The sequence below is a fragment of the Triturus cristatus genome, chromosome 3_2 (assembly GCF_964204655.1).
Source record: "Triturus cristatus chromosome 3_2, aTriCri1.1, whole genome shotgun sequence".
Taxonomy (NCBI): domain Eukaryota; kingdom Metazoa; phylum Chordata; class Amphibia; order Caudata; family Salamandridae; genus Triturus; species Triturus cristatus.
In genome coordinates, this window is record NC_140584.1 from 115,759,956 (window position 1) to 115,779,608 (window position 19,653).

At 45.0% G+C, this 19,653-nt stretch overlaps 1 long non-coding RNA gene across 2 annotated transcripts in view; it reads left to right on the forward strand.

Moving 5' to 3' along the window:
- Nucleotides 1–4,188: 4,188 nt before the first annotated feature.
- Nucleotides 4,189–19,653, forward strand: part of LOC146856884 (uncharacterized) — a 166,089-nt gene continuing 150,624 nt past the window's right edge. For both annotated transcript variants that reach the window (XR_014979513.1, XR_014979512.1), the window contains exon 1: nt 4,189–4,272. This is a non-coding gene — a long non-coding RNA (uncharacterized LOC146856884). The remainder of the gene's footprint in view (nt 4,273–19,653) is intronic.

Here is a 19,653-nt window from a genome sequence, read left to right on the forward strand (position 1 = left end):
CCCTGCCTCCCCCGCTATTACCGAGTCCTGATTAAAACTTACTGATGCAGACGTTAGAATGGCCTATTGACAGTCCTCCTGGTTGTGGTGTGCGAATTGACGGTGAAACCTTGGTGATAAAAATTACAATCATTAATTCACCCTCTATAACATCCCTGAGGCGATCCCCGCAAGCTTACTAGGTGGGGGTGGGGGCTATGACTGTATGCTGACAAGATACAATAGTTTCCCTAATTAACTGAGAAAGTACCATTGCCTACATTGTAGACTGAGCGCCCAACGACGTTGAAAGACCAGGGATTGCACACCTAATAGTCATTGTAAGAGGTTATCTTAACCGTTGGCCAGAGTGACGCTTTGAAAACTTTATTCATTTTTTCACCCTTTCGTCGCTGTACCATCCCCCATGCCACCAGGAATTGAAAAACCTTAAAGCTTGTTCCTACGGCGATCGTCCGCGCCCCAATACCTGCTGTGTACTTGTGCGAGCGAAATCCTGCGATAACGGCGCTGAACGTCTGTAGTGAACCTGGCCTGGGAGACAAGACATACATTAAGAGACTTCCTAAGCACAGCTTGTTTTCGCGATAGTCAACAAGGAGGCATGCCCCGAAACAAGTACAAGTTGGTGCGGAGGCCGCCCCCCCCCCCGGGTCCCACAGGTGCTGGATGGGTACGCTAATCATCTGTGCACGGTGCGGTTAATTGATATGCCGAAGCTTAGGCCCGCGCGGTCGCAAACTCCGAGGCGCGGACCCTGCCCGCCGGCACCCGGTCAGCAATCCAGCCGACAGACCGCACCCCGTTTCCCACACTCCGCTCTAACATACCACTACGTACGTGCTCTCAGTTCAGCCTTGCGCGCCAATCTTTGCATGGTGAACGGGCGGCTTCGGAGCGCTTTAAACACTCACCACCATCTACTTTAGAAACCCAGGCACGGGGAGGCCCAAGTGTGGATCACATGCTGTGGATGCGACCCCGAGGCCCAAGACCTGGCCACCAGCACCCGGTCATCAGTCCACCAACTGACAACAACCCGTTCCCGGTTCACCTCCCACCCCAGAGTACAGGATGTGTGCGCTCCCAAAGCTCGAACGAGCGGTCGCGAACCGGGGGCACCGGAGCACCGGAAAACGACCAGCGCCAGCTCGCACCCACTTCGCCCAACCTCCCCGCAGCCACCCATCGACTGCGAGGGTTTCGGCATGAAATCGGAGGCGCGGGCCCCGGACTCTCCCCCGCAGTGGCGGCCATCACAAAATTAACATTGAACAGATAAGTATTTGAACCCGTGGCTACGGCATTGGAGTAGATACATTATCTCGCTCGGCTATCATAAACGGTTTTTAAAAGAGATCTACCTGAACACAATCAACGGGAATTGAACCTGTAACCTTGAGAGTAAGAGTCTCAGACCTTAACCATTAGGCCACGGTGACTCCGATGTTAGAGCGTCATAAAATTAGCCAAGATCACACATTAACAGAGCTGCGACTTTTAACGACTAGACTCGAACCTGGCTCCCCTGCTACACGGTCCGCCTTCCTCGCCCTCAGCCCGGCCCAGCCCGCGAAAACGGCTCTCGCCGATGACCACAAAAGCTGACCGCCTCCAATAAACTATGCTGCCCAAAGGAAATACACCGCCAAATCGCGCTAAAACAATATGGTGAGATATATGGTGACCCAGTCACGGTGCGGCCTCAATGGCCGCAACCCCCTCCCCCCGAAGCCAACAAGCCCATGCTGGGCCGCCCCGCCATGTCGCACCAGACGGGGATAACCAGGGGCCTGGGGGGGGGGGCGGATTCCAAACTCACCGAACACGAGCACAACGTGAAACCCGATGTGAAGGGCAGCAAGGAGGAGCCAGCGCTGGGGCGACACACGACGTGGCGAACGGCGTGAAGGCAGCAGGGAGAGTCCACGGTAGGCGCTGGAGCAAACACGACCACGACGTGACGAACGGCGTGAGGGGCAGCAAAGAGGGTCCAAAATGGAGGGGAGGAGGCCTAAATACACCTCCTCAACCCCCGGCGCGCCGGACATGACGTGTCCAGCACGCCCTGAAAGGGGCCTCCTCCTGGAGACCTGCAGGAAAGTGGGGGGGGGTGGGGGAGGAGTCCAAATGAAACTAAGGATGGCCGCCCTCTGAAGTGGCCCCCTGCGGGGGCCGAGGGCAGCCGCTTTTCATTAATTTCACCTTTCTTTCTTTGTACTTGTTGCGATTTGCTTGGAAAATAAGCATTCCATTCTTTCACCTCGACTCTGTGTATGCATTCAAAGTTTTTATTTAACCTTTCCTTCTTTGAACTGCTTGCGTTTTACTTCCCGTCTCTTGTGCCGCAGAGGCTCCAGTGTTCAGAGAAACGTCAGGTAATTTATAGCGTGTGCTCTGTCTGGTATCCCATGAAATCGTGTATCCCCGCACTCAGCCCGAGCAGAGATCGACTGCTCTGTCTGATCCTGCCCGGGCTGAGTTAATTCTCCGAAGGCAGCCTGAAGAGAAGGGGCTATACCAGGGTTCCTCATAGTACGGCCCGCGGGCCGCTGGCGGCCAGCCCGGCCTTCATTGGCGGCCCGCGGACCTTGATCGATGCCAGTACACTTCCTTGGAGGGAGTAAGCAGGGAAGATGGCCGCAGGAGCGAACGTTGTGAATACGCTTTAATACGTATTCACAACGTTTCCTCCTGCGGCCATCGTCTCTGCTTGCATCGGATTGGCCTGCCTGCCTCTGACGTCACACGAAGCTCACGCCCTTTAAAAGTCAGCTGTAACTAGCGCGGGTTACAGCTGACTTTTAAAGGACCTTTTGGTGAGCTTCCTGTGTCCCTCTTCACGACGTCCATCCTGCCCGCAGCCCCGGAGAACCTTCAAGCAGCGCCTGCACAGGTATGTTTATTTTCTTTAATTGTTTGTGCGCGAGACCTACGAACTTGCTTTTTAATATAGTGAAGCCATGTGACCAGGAAAATGTGTCATGTATATTTTCCTACAGTTACTCCATATGGCTCCTGCGCGCAGCCTCCCCAAGTCCCTATAACTGTGAGCGCATGCACCGGTGACGGCCTTTAAGCCTCCGAGCCTTCCCTCTCTTTCGGTCTCGCTCCTCAGTTAGTGCAAAACCAAGACTTCAGGAAACAGGTATTAGCTTCTCTTTCCTCCTTTCCTTTATTTGCTCCCCTGTGAAATGGATCCAAAAAAGAAAACATTTTTGCTGGAAACGTCCTTTTTCTGACACCAGTGCAGCCTCGGGGTGGAGAGGAATAAAAGATTCCAAATGTCAAAAATACATAACTAATTAAAGCAAGACAGAGTGGTTGCAAGGTGGCCAGATTGATTTATTTGCACCTAAACACATTAGCGCCACGTTACAGTGTTTGCCAGTGAAGTGATACTTTTGTTTTCTCCACTCTTTGAACAACATTGTTTCCCTGTGTGGGAAAGTGCACCTTGCCTGGAGGTACTGAATGGGAATTGGAATTGGGAAAACGAAATGTATACAGCGTCTGTGTGTTTACGAATGTGGTCTTTTTAAGCCATACCGCCTATGTTTTGAAAGGATATATGCAATGGGCACTGAAACGGGTCCTTTCCGGGCCCTGTATTCATGGCCTTACCTTTTCATGCGAAAGCACGCACTGCTTACATTTCACATGCTTTACTTAATCTTGCATTCCCTATGAGTGTTTGCGTTTTCTAGGATGTTAATTAAATTTAAGCAGCATATTGTTCTTGTCAAGTGTGTAATTAGAATTGAGTCACATCCAGGTATTTATAGCGGGTCAGTGCACTGAAAGTTGCTCTTTGTAGTTGCATCCGATTGTAAAATACAGCATTGTCTAATGTTTTGAAAGGTTTTTTTGTTTTTTACTCTAGCTCCGCCCCCACAGACTCCACCCCTATTTCAGTGCGGCCCTCGGCCACTAACCACACTGTAATTTTGGCCCCTGACAGAAAGTTTGTGAGTACCCCTGGGCTATACGATCCAAAGGGGATACCAGATATTATACAACACCGTATTTAATTGTCCCTGCAGAGGGTGTGACTTAAAGGCTAGGGCGGACGACTTTCAATTCCTGTCTGTGATTGGTCCTTGACTGCCTTTGTGGGGCGGGCTCTGCCGACAGCAAGCCCTCTTTAGTGGCTCCCGCCCTGAAGAACGGTTTGATTCTACTTGGCGTAAGCGCCGCTGGAAGCCGAGGAGCCGCGAGCTTGGTGAGGAACGCGAGGCCAGCGCGGGTCATTGAGAGCAGCCTACGCAAAAGGTGAGTGAGGGACAGAGTGCGTCAACTCTTCCCCTTGCGCCTGGCAGGACGGTTTATTCAATGCTCCTGGCTGTAGGTGATAGCCCGCGGTCCATGCAGGTAACAGCGGTGGGCCCTGTTACCTGCACGGACCGTGGCTGATATCCCCCTCCCGCGTGTCTTATCGGGGTGTGATGAGCATGCCTTGATCGGAGTGCTGTGCAAGAAGGTTTCAGAAGTGCCATAAGCGGGCCCATGGGCGTGGGGACTGGCACACCTATCCCCCCATATTTTGTAAGTTGGGTGGGGGGAGGCGAGGGGGACCGGGGAAGCTGAAGTTTAGAAAAGACAGCGATTTTTGGGGAAATGCGAGTTTAACATCAGGCGTTATCTTTGAAACGGCTTCACCATACGATAGTTGGCCAAACCGTAACTATAGAGCTACGTTCAGTCAGGGACCTCTTAAGGATTTTGGGGGCCCGGGGCCAAGCGTATTAAGGGGGCCCCTGTTCGGTACAGCTTTGAATTTATGATCCAGTTTCTGATCTTTTGTGTCCGCTTTGGCCCAGTCACTGTGCACAGGCACACTCGTCCACATTCTAAATGTGTTTACATCTAATATTCAGAGATAGTAATGTGTCTCTTTTCAGTATTGTAACACAGCAGCACCTCAATAATTTTGCCAATAATCTAGATGACAGCCTCCCATTTCTTATATGTGAGGTCCTGTTTCGATCTGAAAGAACCTTTTTATGGCTGTTGTATGAAATATAAACTCAACATTTCTCTGCAAGAATGTGTGTAATAGACACTGACACATCACCCACATTGAAAATAAATTAAAGGAAAACAGTATTGAAAACAATCTGTTTAAGAAATATTCAAGATCATCAGGGAACGATCCTCTGTAGAACAGAGTTGGCTCTATCAGGGGGCCCCCTGAAAGGCCGGGGCCGTGGGCCAGAGCCCACTTGGCCCATGCCTTAAAACGTCTCTGCGTTCAGTCCACTTAATGCTCTCAATATCTGGTGGGAAGCATACGTGGGACGAATGTTGTCCATGAAGTAGCTGTGAAAGGCACGCATGAACAGAAGTCGTTTTGCTACCATTAATGGAATGTCAGAGGCATATTGCGCGGGGATTCTTGTCTGATGCACTGTGTGCAGAATCCTTGTGCTTCCTCTGCAGTGGGCGCATTCAGTAGATTTACATTTGGACAAATGACAGTGTTTGGTGGTTGCTCTTTTGATTGAGACTGCAGGATCAAGCAAGTGAGATGGAGACAGCTAAACCAAGGATGCATATCAGCTCTTATATGGAGTGCTTCCCACCATTTCACAGCATAATCCTGGGGCAGGTGGGTCCTGATGGTTGGACTAAGCTGTGTGTCATTGGTTGTTTGTTATAGTTAAAGTTCTCAGATGAACTACGCAGAGACCTGTGAAATCCTTGATCAGTTGCAAATTCTGGAAATCTTTCTTTAATGCACCAACAGAACTGTTTTACGTATATAGAATGTTGGGTGGGGATTTTAAGACTAGTCTTTTTCTTATAAAGCAGGAGCATGCCAAAGGATCTTTTTAAGCGAATGCACTAATTGTTCCTACTCAAGGGGCACTGCAGTACTCTGTGCACAGGCCACGCTGTGTCTGTAGCATTCATGATCTGTTGAAATGGACAAGTTCGGATCAATACTCTTAATGCTTCAGTAGAAGTGAGTGAGGCCATTCGGAGCATGATATGTATGCAAATGAGATAGTGACATATGCCCCCATCGGCATGGACACTGGAGAGTTATGGGTGTGCTGGCGATACTACCACTGCTACACAGTGGTAGTATTCCTTATGAAATGTGGAGTGGGACTTGCAATTTTTTTAGATTGTGCCATAGGCAGTGAAGCGTTTATATTCACATGTCAGTGTACCATTTTATGATAGCTAAGAAAGTGGCTCTTGTGGAAACTATTGGTAAACCCATTAATCCATTTCCTTATATGAGCCTAGGCTCTCCTCAAGTAGAGAGGAATGCCAATAACTTTACAACAGTCATGCAGCAACCTCTGTACACCATGCCCAGGTTGTTCTTGACACTAGTAAGGACCCTGTCCTTGACATACCAGTCAAGCTTATTTTTGAAGCCAGAGGTGCCACAGGTTCAAATACGTTTGGGTTTGACTGAATCCTCAAAATATATTCCATTTTGAGGCCCATCCTTAAGATTTTCCTTAGGCCCATTTCTTGACGGGCATTACATACGTCTCTGATACACTCATGAAAACTGCATTTAGTAGCTACCATTTTCTTCATCACATGAACTGTCTAAATGTATCGTGTGTACCACAAGAGTTGATGTGTTACCAGTAGGGAACGGTCTGAGGCCCTGCTAGGAACCATGAATGGCATAGACCCCATGCCGTGGGTGTGGTACATATTCATAAAGGGTTACCTCATAGACTTTACTTTCAGTATTCAAGGCTAACCATACTCAGTCAATGGGTAAAGGTTAGCCAAACCTCATGGTTCAAGTTAACTCGTTTTCAAGGTATAAGCCACTGATGCCTCAAAGTGACATGATTGCATCTCTTGATCTACTGCAGACAAACGCACCTGAAGTCCATTCAAATGGTATTTAGTTACAACAGTTTAGAGCCAGCTGTCTGCTTCTGATTTGGTCCATATCTGTGCTCAGTCTTGACTCCTTTGGGAGTGCTTCCCCATGTGGGATTTAAATGATGCCCCTCAGCTCTCCAGTTCACTTTGACCGGACAGGGTCTAATTGGGCTCTTTGCTATCAGTGACGTGGACGCAATGCCTTCCATGTCATCGGGACCAAAACTGGAGAATGACCTAGAAGAATTAAGGTAGTCTAACTGGAATGCATGCAGGTTCCCATCACACAGTAATCTTGCGAAAAATACAAGTCATACATGATAGAGATAGGTATACGGGTGTATGTATGTGTTTGTATGTCTGTATGTGCTTGCGGGTGCATGCTTGCACATGTATATGTGTAAATGTAGTCTTGTGGTCTGTCCCCCCCCGGCCGGTTAATATGCTGATTAGTACTGTTAGTTCTTTTCATATTGCAGGCATGCTTGACATGATGGTGGCCGCCCTGGCAAATGGTATCCCTTAAATAATAATGGTTATTCTTAGCATTTTGTGGATATTGATTGCACAATGGTTCCCACCCTTGAAAATATGCTGGTCCTAATTTAATTATGGTAGCTCTGTGCATATATTGTGTGAATCAGTTGCGTGCTTTGTCCCGCTTTCATCCCACGTCTGTCTGCAGCACTGGCTTTCTCCGTGGCCCTAGAACAGAGCAACTGCCATATGTATGGGAATAAATATTGACGTGAACCTATAATATTAAATATTACAACAATTTGGCTTAGAAGCCAAAGGGTTGGCACCATTAAATGTTGGCGCACCAATAACCATGGCTGCATAGTCCTGATCCACTTCGTCTCTCTTCTGTCAGGCACTCCCTGTCCATCACTCTGAGGCTACCACTTTCTCCCTTCTTTTGCATGTATTCCGTTTTTTTTCTTTTCCTCCTCCACACTGCAGCAACTCAGCATCGCTAATCACCACCTCAATATCACCTGAGCATCATTTCTGCACCATCACACCACCATCTCAGGATCACTCATCACCACCAACTACATTCTACTATATACCACAGCACTCTAGACTACATCACTCTACGCCTTTACACTGTCACTACACTTTTAACAAACCGCACTACACACTATTATATTCTCTGCACCACAGTACTCTACCTCACTCCTTTCTGCACCACTATACTTAGCCACAATGCAACACAGCACTATACAAACATACATGCTAACGCTCTATTCTGCATAACTACACTGTATGCCACTACATTCTATATTACTTCTCTCAACGCCTCTCAACTCTACTGCACTTTACGCCCTTCCACTCTACACCACTACACTGTTCCCAAAGCTACTCTACCCTGCACCATTCTGTAAAGCTATAATTCACTATACTACACTCCACCATTGCACCATAAACAACTACAATATACTTTACACAGCTTTACACTATACCACAGCACCTTATACAACTCTACCTCACTGCACAAAAACACCAATACACTACACTGCTTTACTCAAAACAAGTGCTCTCTACACCACTACACACTATGCCAGTATACTCTGCACCACTTTACTTTTAATCCACTTAACTGTAAGTCACACTACTACACTGTACTACACTATAAAACACTACACTCTACAACACTACACTCTACCATACTAAACTGTCTAATACTAGACTATTTTAAACTATACTCCAAAAACACACCAATCCACTATTTACCACTCCAATGTACATCGCTATACTCCACTATCTGCCATTCAACAACACTACTCCCCTATAATCCACTATACAACACTATATACAACTCCATCTATGCACTACATATCACTTTACTTCACTATATTATAAAACTCTGTACTCCTACAGTATATACCAATACACTTCACTCTACTCCCTGTACTGTACTACACTCTGCACCACACTCTCTCCACTACCACAATATAGTCTACACAACATTATATTCAATTCTAATACTAAGGTCTACTCTACAACACTATACTCCCTCTACAACACTGTTCACAACACTTTAAGCTAATTCATCATACTACTCTTCACTCCTATCCATTCCTCTAAACTACCTTATACGGCAAGACCTTTTGGCATTGTTTATGCTTGTTAGCTTTACCACATCAGAAACGCTACCCGGGATGGAAGCCCCCGCAACATCCAAGATTGTGTTACCCTGCAATTCAAGAGCTGCACCCCTGTTACCGATTAGACTGGCTTCTGCTCCACTCTCAACAGAAAGCATTACAGGGGCATACCCCTTGTCAAGTAGATACTCAAGCCAGAATTGATGATTTATTTGTAAAAATGAACACCACCAACAGTGCACTCCACCTTTGTCCTCAAGCCTTCTGCAACGGTTCTTTGTGCTCCATAGAACTCTAATATAGAAACACTAACACATGAATAATGTACAATGAGAAAGTGTTTGCAAAGTACATGTGGTAGACGTTTCGATCCCTTTTAGACAACCAGTACAAGCCAGGATCGGGCTCTGCGCTCGATCTTGATTGAGCTTTTGGTCGCTCACTCACCTCTAGCGTAATATTACTTCAGATATCTATATGTATAACCAGTTGGTGCACTGGGAACTAGTAACTTGTGTGTTTATAGACATATGAGGTCCCATTCTGGGAGTGAAAGCACTGTGAATATGTAGGTCAGTAAAACAATTTATTGCATGCTGTACACAATATAAGATAGACCGGCAGAAAGACTCCAGGAGAATTTTGTTTCACCAGGTTTGTATCTTGAATAAACAGCGAGACAAATTCTGGACAAGTGTTGTGCTTGAATATACTTTCTAACACACTTCCTGATTTGCTTTTGATAGGTACCGAGCATATTGCAAAGTAGAGGTAAGTGCTACTTTGTGGCACAAGTATGTTCCATGGGTTGTACATTGGCATGACTCTCGCCGGGACGTCTATTTGGAATCTGCACTGACCAAAGAGTTGGGCACCACAAGAATTACCAAGTGGTTCAAGAGTGGATTAAACTCTTATTAGAAAGACGGTGCTCCCAGTATATTATAGGTCATCGTTATCCTGACCGATTTGATTGCGTGGTGGCCAGTATATATATTTTTTCATATTTTCCTCACTATCACAAGCCTATGCAGAGTGACTCCACAACTTTTAATGTCCGGATGAAGGCCCCGGAACCCGTTTAGGGGACCATATATGGGCAGAAACATGTAGGGGCATATATGCTTAATCCCTAGTCCTCTTTTTGAACTCTGTTCCATAGGCCTACTGAATGAATTCTACTCTGACCCCTGAAGATAGTTTTATTTATTACCTTTGTAATTCTTTGCACTCTGCCCCTCACTAACCCCTTTCCATCGCTCTTCTTTGAAAAACACCTCAGCTCCTTTCCATAGGGGAGTCATAGCCCACACCATGGACTTCGCAAAAAACCAACCTACATATTTTATTTATTTTTATTATTAGGGAATAGTGTGTTCCTGGTTTAATCAATCCCTATAGATCCTCAGTGTGGAGACCAGTTGTACATCGACTTTCCCATTAGAGGTGGGCGAATCAGTAAATTAACAGGGGGAGCCGAGCCAAGCGAAGGGCCTGGCTTGCACCTTAGAGACCGTGCATGAGCCGAGCCCCGAAAATATTTGGTATGTAAATCATGCAACAAACATCACGTAAGATATGATACTCTTCAAAATTAAAAAATGTGTATTTCTTTAAAATGTCGAAGGTACGACATTAACAGGCTGCGTTATAGCACTCCACCAATAAGTACTTGTTAAAAGTGATAGTTTTTTTACCACTGGCAGTCTGAACTCTAATATTTGGCTTTGATTGACGATAATCAAGGAAAAAGTTTTGATGAAATCAAATATTTGCCTAAGATCAAACAATTTAAGCGGGGATGCCGTGGTTTATCGCTTTATACAAATCAGCCATCAAATGGGTATCTATTTGCCTTTCCTTATGTTAAGGCTTTATTTTTACCCCTTAGTGCATATTTCCAAAGTCTTTGAAATAAAGCGTAAACTCCACCCAAAGGTATTGGAGCACTTTAACACCGGTTACATTACGCAAGATCTCATGCATTGTTTACTGGAGTGATGAGATTAAGTGATTGTCAAACGATCACAAGATGGTAAGCCGATGCCGAGACTCAAACCTGGTTCTCCAGCTCAGTTGGATGCTCTGATCGTAACATCACATCTTGCGTAGAGGGAGGGTGGCAGGCAGAAGCCAATGCTCCACTCATTATAGGCTCGAGGTTCCAACAGGACCTTGGCCAGGCTTCAGTCTCGAGCCTGGCGCGAGCTTTTAGCGTCTGTTATATTGTGTTTAAGTCTCAGCTAGGTATGACATTGGAGCATTCCATAAATGGAAAGATTCTAGAGTTTGAATAGGGGACATTTGATATAAGCTGTGCCTGGCTGGATGCACTTGTGTCTCACATCTCTGACAAAATAAACTGCATAGAGCATTGAAGCCCTTTGTTTGCTCTTCGTTTTATTGCTACAGTTTTGGCGACGATTTTCTGTGCCTGGCCCAGAATTCTCAGTTAAGGAGATCCACCCGGAGGAACCTATGAAGCCACAGGATTCAGGAGAGTATAGTCCAGTCACGCAGACGAATGAAGGAGCGTATCAACCCTGACACTAACAGCCCTCCCACTATTGCCACAAGGATATATGGTGTGTACAAAGAGGAAGCAATAGATGGGTCTCGGTCTTTGGGCCCTTTCTTGTTGAGGCTGCCGGTGACTTCATGGGGTCCAGGAGAGGTCAGCCACCGATGGAGTCACGGTCTGGATCGCTAGCAAGACTTCACTGGGCAGGTCAGCCACTCAGACTCGGGCCGTGGGTGTTTGGTGTAGAGTGAGCAGAGGTCATGGATTCGCCTGGATCCGGAGTCCTTGAAGTTGGAGTTTGCTGGACAGGGTGGCTGTCCTCTGTAGATCTGTTTTTTGTTGAAGAGTGGCAGTCTTCCTGGGGTTCTTTGAAGTCACTGGCCACAGGAAACGTGTCTTCTCCGCATGCTCTTCAAGCTGGAGACAGGCCAGTAGTGCTGGGATCAAGTAGGTCGTCGTTTTCAAGCTTTGCTGCACAGAGTTATCTTCGTCCTCCTTCATAGGTTGCAGGAATTGAAGGATCAAAATTCAGGGGTGCCCAATAATACTCAATTTAGGGGCGTTACAGGTACTGGCAGATGGTAGCCAATGGGCTACTTTTATTTTAACCATTTCATTGTCTCCTCCTTTTGGGACGGGGGCATCCCCTAGCCTGATTGGGCAGAATCCTTCCATTCAAGATGGAGGATTTCCTAAGGAGGGGGGTGACCACGGTTCAGGGTCCTGGCAGAGAGGGGACCCACCTCTCCTGACTATTAAATTTCCTGCCAACCTTGTTGCCAAAAGTGGGGCTTGGTCAGGGGGGCGTGCATCTTCACTAGCTGGAGAAACCCTCACTAGCATAACAAAGGGCAGGAAGCCTTTAAAGCTAACCGCTCTGAATGCTGTTGCTGCTTGGGGGTGGATGAGAAGCACCTCCACCGGAAGCAGACTTTGTTCCTGACCCACGAGAGCGCAAGGACTCCCACCTCAGGGGTTCAGAAACTGGTCTGTGTGGGGGAGACTGGTGAAGACCAGTCAGCTAGACACAATGGAGTTTAGTTTATTACACAGGGCATTTCCAAGAGGCCCTCTAAGTGCATTTTACATACATCCATCACTGGCATCAGTGTGAGTTTATTGTGCTGAGAAGTTTGATAGGAAACTTCAGTGTGCAGTAAAGCCATCATGTAGCTGTGGAGTTTGATTGCAGACTCACGGCCCATGTACTCAATATGGCTTCACTGCACTTAAAATGTCTAAGAATGGACGTGGACACCGTAGGTGAATGTTGCCCATGCCACTATACCCTCACCTGTGGTATAATCCCCCCAGCCTTAGGGCTGTGAAACCAGCTAGAGAGGTGACTTAGCTATGCCACAGGCAGGAGTTTGTGGGCATGACACACAGGGATGTGTGCCACGTCGACTCTTAGCAAAAAGGGACGCGTTCCTACAGTAACCACATAACACTTGTTGGAAAATTAATGTTTCTAATGTGACACCCACTCCACCACCATTCTTAATGACAGCTGGGGATCCAGGAGGATTGTATGGACTGTTTCGAAAATTTCTTGGTGGCTCCTGATGGCACTAGATTGCCAACGGAAAGAAAGAAGCCATTATTGTGAGCATTAAGCAAAGAGGGACAACACACATCTAAGTATCTTCCTGGGGGAAGTAGTAGAGGATGGGTATAAAGATGCAGTTTTGAAGTCATGCACTAGATTTCCCAAACAAGAGAATGTTATTCGCCGGCACAAGTTCTATACACAGCCACAATACACAACTGAAACTATAAATTAATTTATGCCTAGGCTGCGAGAATTATCTGCCAAATGTCACTTTGGGCAAATGACTGATGAAGTGAGAGAACAATTAATCGTTCAGTGTAATAGCAAGAAGGCACAAGAGACTGGGCTGCAAATAATTCTTCTCTAAAAGAAGCCTTAGTTACATCTAAAGTTGTGGAGGAGTCTAAAAAGTGCATGAGGGAGATGAAGAATTTTCACAGGAAAAGGGTTGAAGGTAGCAGTGATGCAGTGTGTCAATAAATCAGAATGGTGAATTATAAGCCGCCAACTGTGGGAGGAAATTTGAATAAATATAGATATACAGAGGGTACCACATTTGCTATTGAATCAGGTAAAAATGCCTCTCAGGTTTGTCACAGAAGTTGCAGTATCTTTCATTTAGCCGATTAAAAAAAATGCTTTGTGCAAGGAAAAGTGTCACAAGTGTGGTGGGGAAAAAAAGACACTGCACATGTGTAAAATGTTAAATGTTAAATGTTGTATACTTGTAAAGCGCACAGCTGCCCCAGCCAAGGGGCGTCCCGGCGCTGTATACCGCTGGGGAACCCATCCTGGCTTTCCCTGTGAGATGGTCCCTACTGGGCATCTCCAAGGTGAAGACAAGCATCCCCGGCGCTGATGGGGCCGTTAGTGGAGATTAAGCAAGCTATTGCCCAGAGTTGCTGAGTGTGATCCATGGTTAGAGTAGGCACCGAGGCGAGAATTATCGAGTCCGCTGACCTTGGCCCAAGACCCTGCCGCGTCGGGATTCGAACCCTGGTCCCTGACCGACCTCTGCTTCCGGGTCTGCCGCCTCTAACCAGTGAGCCACACCACTCCACTCCACTATGAGTAGTAAAACATAACTATGGTAGATGAAGATGACTCTGAGCCAGTGTTAATAATCAAGGGGGAAGATTCAATGGATCTGTTGCAAAAGAAGAGGAAATGTCCTAAGGCAGACTTTGAGGTTAATGGGGAAATGTCATTGATGGTGGAAGCTGGCTCCTTGTACACTTTAATACCTAAAGAAATCCATGATACAATGTGGCATGGGGAAGAATGGATTCCTTCTGATGTGGGTTTAAAAGGATATCATGTGCCAAATATTGTGGTGTCCATTAAATTCGCAGGAAGACAGACAATTGGGATGGTATATATTGCTCCGGATGGCCCACATATTCCTGATGGACACATCAATATGACTTGCATATCAGGGTGGATCCTAGCGTGGAAAATTAAGTTACGGTAATTGACAAGAGTAACTTGATGAGTGCAGTAAGTCAAAGTGTCTTTGAGAATGAGTTGGGCGAAGCAAAATGTTACATGCATGAAATAAAATTAAAGAAAAGTGCTCTCTGTGTTAAAGATGTTGCTATGAAAATCCCTATGGCAGCAAGCGCACAAGTGAAAGAAATAATTCAGCAACTATTAGAAGATAAAGTCGGAGGCAGTGGAGGCAGCAGAATGGTTGGCTTTGGTGGCTATTACCAGGATATCAGATGGGTCACTTCGTTTTTGTGTGGACATGCGAAGTTTAAATGAAAGTGATAATAGATAATTTTTCCACTGCCAAACATAGATGAAATAATATTGACGTTGCCAGGGGGAGATTTTTCTAAACTGAATTTAAGAAGCGCTTATCAGGAAAAGTTTTATCCACACTGTAAGCAGTTCACGTCTTTTATAACATCTGAGGGAACAATCCAGTTTACCAGACTTCCTTTCGGGCTATGCTTATCAGCTAGTGTTTTCCAACGGCTCATTTCTCAAATCCTGACAACTCCTGCCAAATATGTATTCTCTCAAGATGAAATTCTAGTCTTTTGAGAGGATGAAGAACACAAAACTTTGGGGGAGTGTTGGCATGGTTGGGTGAGACAGAGTTAACCTTGCAGAGAGAAAAATGTGTGTTTGTATTGCAAGAAGTGGACTATTTAGGATACCACATCACCAAGGAAGGTATAAAACCGTAACAGAATTTGATTAGTGCAATTCTGAACATGGAGGTGCCAAACAGGGATAAATGAAGCTCCTTTATGAAACTAGTGGAGTATTACTCCAAGTTTGTGCAGGACTTTGCTCATAAATCTGAACCACTAAGGGAGTTGTTACAGAAAGGCAGGAAGTTCAGATGGGGGTGAAAGACAGTTGCATTGATTATGGAAAATCTAGCCCATGCAGCAGTCTTGCTACAGTTTCAAACAGGCTTAAAGACAATACTTACTCTGGATGCCAGTGTTGTGAGCATTGGTGCTGTTAGTACTAATGCATGGGTAAGTGATGAAAACTGTGGCTTTTGCTTTACATCCGTTGACGGACGCCAAAAGGAATTACTTGGTAATAGAGCGTGAGGCATTAGCAGCTGGCCTGGGCCACTAGGTATTACCGAGTATTTTTGTGGAGTAGAGTTTTCACATTAAGGACAGATCATAAACCACTTCTTAAAATTTTAGGTCCTGATGGCACAAAATACTGTTTGGATAGATTGGCATGTTTGGCAGTTATGTTACAGGAATTTAATTGTGGTGCAGATTATGTACCGGGGTGGAGGATTAAAACTAGCTTACTGCCTTTCAAGAGTACCAGACAAAAATGCTGAGTACGTTGATCTACAAATTGAGGACATTGTAGCTACTTTGGATGATTTTACTGAAGGACTAGGATGGTCAGTCTCTGGAGGAGACTGGATCACAGGCATCCTTCGAGATGAAACTCTCATGGGTGTGATCAAAATTAATACAGGCACGGTGAGGAGGGAGAGTAAGTACTGTACCTGAGGGGCTTAGACCATACTTTAAGGTCTAAGATGAATTGTCAATCCAAGATGAATGGTTAGTGTTGAGAGGCGAGATGTTTGTGGCACCATTATCACTTAGGGGTAGGCTACTCGGGTTGGCACACGAAGGACATTTGAATCAGACATTGACCATCCAAAGAGTCAAGGAGAGGTTTTCGTGGCCAGTATTTGACAAACAAATACCGAAATGGGTGGAAAAATGTGAGTGTGGCAAGGAATCAGAAAAAAAGGTTGCATGTGGGGGTTGGTAAAGTAGGAAAAGTCCAGCATGTAGCGGTAGAAGATTACATCTTGGGGAAAAAAGTCTAGGTTTCATTGGTCCATTCAATTGTTTTCATGAACATGAAAGATATACTGCTTTCTTGGTGGATGCTAAGTCATGATGGGTGGAGGTAGTCTTTATGAAGTCTGTTACCACAGTGACAACCATAAATGTTTTGAGCGAAGTTGTTTAGATGGAAAGGTATTCCAATTGTGCTACTCACAGATAATGGAACACAATTGACCCCTGTAGGAAATGGATCAGTTCTTTAAAAAACTGGAAGTAAGACATGCTTGTACTTGGCTTTATATCCTCCAAGGAAATAGTTTATGTGAAAGGATTAACAAAATGTTGAAAGGAACAATGCAATTAGCCTGTACTGCAGGTATCCAAGTGCAGAGGGCTATCAAAGAGATATTATGGGCATATTGCGCTATTGTACGTGCGGAAGCAGTGAAGTCTTTTTGAAATGGTGCATTGCAGACAACCGGACACCAAATTGGTCCCATCCTGGATGCATGAAGGTGTTGCAGGGAAAAAACAAAATTGTTTAAGCAAGAGGGATGTGGAAGATTCATTCAGGTGGTGGATTGGATGAAGGATAAACCAGGAGGAGTGAGTAAGTCAAATCTAGTGGTAGGAATTAAGTCAAATTGGACAATGGGCATACCTGGAACATTAGTTGGGTGGCGTTATATCAGAAACAGGGTGAAGTACAGTGTAGGTCGATGTATGCAGAAATTTCAAATTCTCCATGGTTAGTCAAGGGTTACAGCGAATTTCCTAGGTCACAAGTAAACACAGAGTCCCTAACGAGGGAGAAAGGGTGTGAGCCAGGGAACTTAGTATGAGGTACAAGAAAAGAATAAGAACTCCTTTATTTGGGAAATTATGTTTGGAATTTAGTTTACTTTATTATTTGCTTTGTCTTCTAAAGAAACGAATAGAGTTGCTCAGCTTTCATTTTATTATTATTCATTGTTGGTTTTCAGTTGTGGCCTTCATATTGGTTATCTGTGTATAGTATTGTGCATGTTTTGTGTATGCTTGTGTTTTGTTTCCATTGTCTTACTTTTGCTTGAGTTTTGTTTTTATTGTCTTACCATGTTGGTGCTCTCTCCCTGTCTGGTGTTTGTTTGTGTACGTCTTCTCATTTGTTTGGATTACAGATGTATTGAATTTATATTAAAATGTTAAGATTACGTTGTTTTAATATTCAACAGTTGTAATTAAAGGAGATGTTGTGTTTAGATAGTCTCAGCTAGGCTGTGACTGGTATTACATGGGAGCATTCCATAAATGTTGTGAAGATTCCAGAGTTTGAATAGGGGACGGGTGATGTAAGCGATGCCTGGCTGAATGCAGTTGGATGTCTCTTATCTCAGATTAAATAAACTCCTTAGAGCATTGAAGTGCTATGCTTGCTCTTTGTTTTATTACTACTCACTCTCCCACCTTTAATTCCCATACAACCATCCATGATTTTTGTTGCAAAGCCTTTTTCGACTAAAAAAGGTAAATAGGACTTTGTGCCAAAAATGTACGCCTCCTTAAGGCAGTCTCTAAACTTTTGAAACTTTAAGCATGTGCAGCACTTTCTGGCATACATACAGTGGTAAAAATATTTAACTGTGTTAAAGCATAGTTTATGTACATAAGGGTACCCTCCCACTACAAAAACCTATGCGTGACATAAAACACACAAGTGCATGGCTTTGTTCATTGGCGCAAGGCAGCCAAACGTGCCACAGCGCAGGGATAGAGAAAACTGGTGCCATACCTTAGATATAGTGCAGATCTACTCTCCTATTAATTCAGGAAAGAAAATTTGGTTACTGTGCTATGTTGTATCAAAAGTTACAAATGTGCCCCTCAATGTTTAAATGCTCACATTGCTTTCAAAAATATTTTTTTTAGAATTACACATTTGGACTGTACCTAATGGAAACCTTTCCTGGAGTGTTAATAGTCTTGAAGTGCCTTTCAGAAAAGAATAACTCCCTGACACCATGAAGCTTCAAATACTTCTATGAATTAAAGCTTGTAGTGGTGCCAAAGAAGACCTTCAATTTGCTTATTAACTAAACATCACCCACACTCTTCTTGTTCTGCATATTTCACCATACTGAATTTCTGTGAGCATCTCACAGGCCTCTGCCACATTTCTCATTGTTTAAAGCATCTCATGACATCGGGTACTCTGTTTCTTACACAGCAAGCTTTTTGCATTTGTATGACCTGTCTCGCACATGATCTCATTTTGAGGTTTATGAATGTATAAGATGATTTTATTTATTCTACCCTTTTCTCTCACCTTTGTTTGCTTGGTGCATGCAGACACAAGGTTCCTGTTTTTTTAAACATATTTTATAATCACTTTCCAGAATGTAATTAAGAATAAAGCGTAATTTGACTGTCAATGTGCCCTGACTGTATACATTTACCGAAGCCCGTGGCTCTTAGATAATGGGCAGTTTCTATAGGGTCAATGAAAAGTCCCCATGGCTGTCCTTGTCCGCCCCCAGAAATCTTGTGTCTAATACACTCTTGAAAGTGGCACCTTTTTTTCTGCCACCTCCCTAGAGATTTTCTCTGCTGTTGGCCTCACAGATGAGGACTCTTCTAAACTGCTGTGTGTTTCTGGGACTATATCTGTAGTGTTGGGCCCAGGCTTGGGGTTGTTAAATGGATAATTGGGGCTACTGCCAGTATTGGGCCAAGTTCTGTCTGAAGGGCTGAGTTCTTTCAAAGCGGACTCCAGGTTTCAGATAAAACTGCTTAAATCTGGTACAGTGGGCTCACGAATCTAGGCATGAGACTGAGAGGAGACATGTAAGGTGGAGTATCAATGGCCACTTAACAGTGGAATAAGAATAATCCATGGGGCGGTCTGGCTGGGATGAACAATGTGTAAGTGTCTAGAGACTGCAGTGAAAGATTAATGTGGCCAGGAGAATGTTAGCCCACTGTACTGTGGATGGCTGTATTTGAGTTATTGGTGGGGGAAGGGGGCTTGGGAGAGAAACAGTTGTAATTGACATTCCACCAGGCACCCTTTGCAAAGCCTGGTGTGTTGGTGAGTGTTTTAGCGATGTACTTTCAGGGGCAGTCACGTTAAAGGAATGGGATTATCTGCTGTCATTTGAGGCCATTGCTTTGTGTCTGGGGGTTGCTACACATGTTTTTAGTTTTATTTCCTCCTAGAAGAGGAGTGAACAATTTGCTCTCTTCTACAGTGTGCCCTAGTGGATGACTGGAAGGCAGCCAAGTCCATTTTTGAGTTTTCCGCCTGAGACATTGTAATGCTGTCCAACTGATATACCCCTG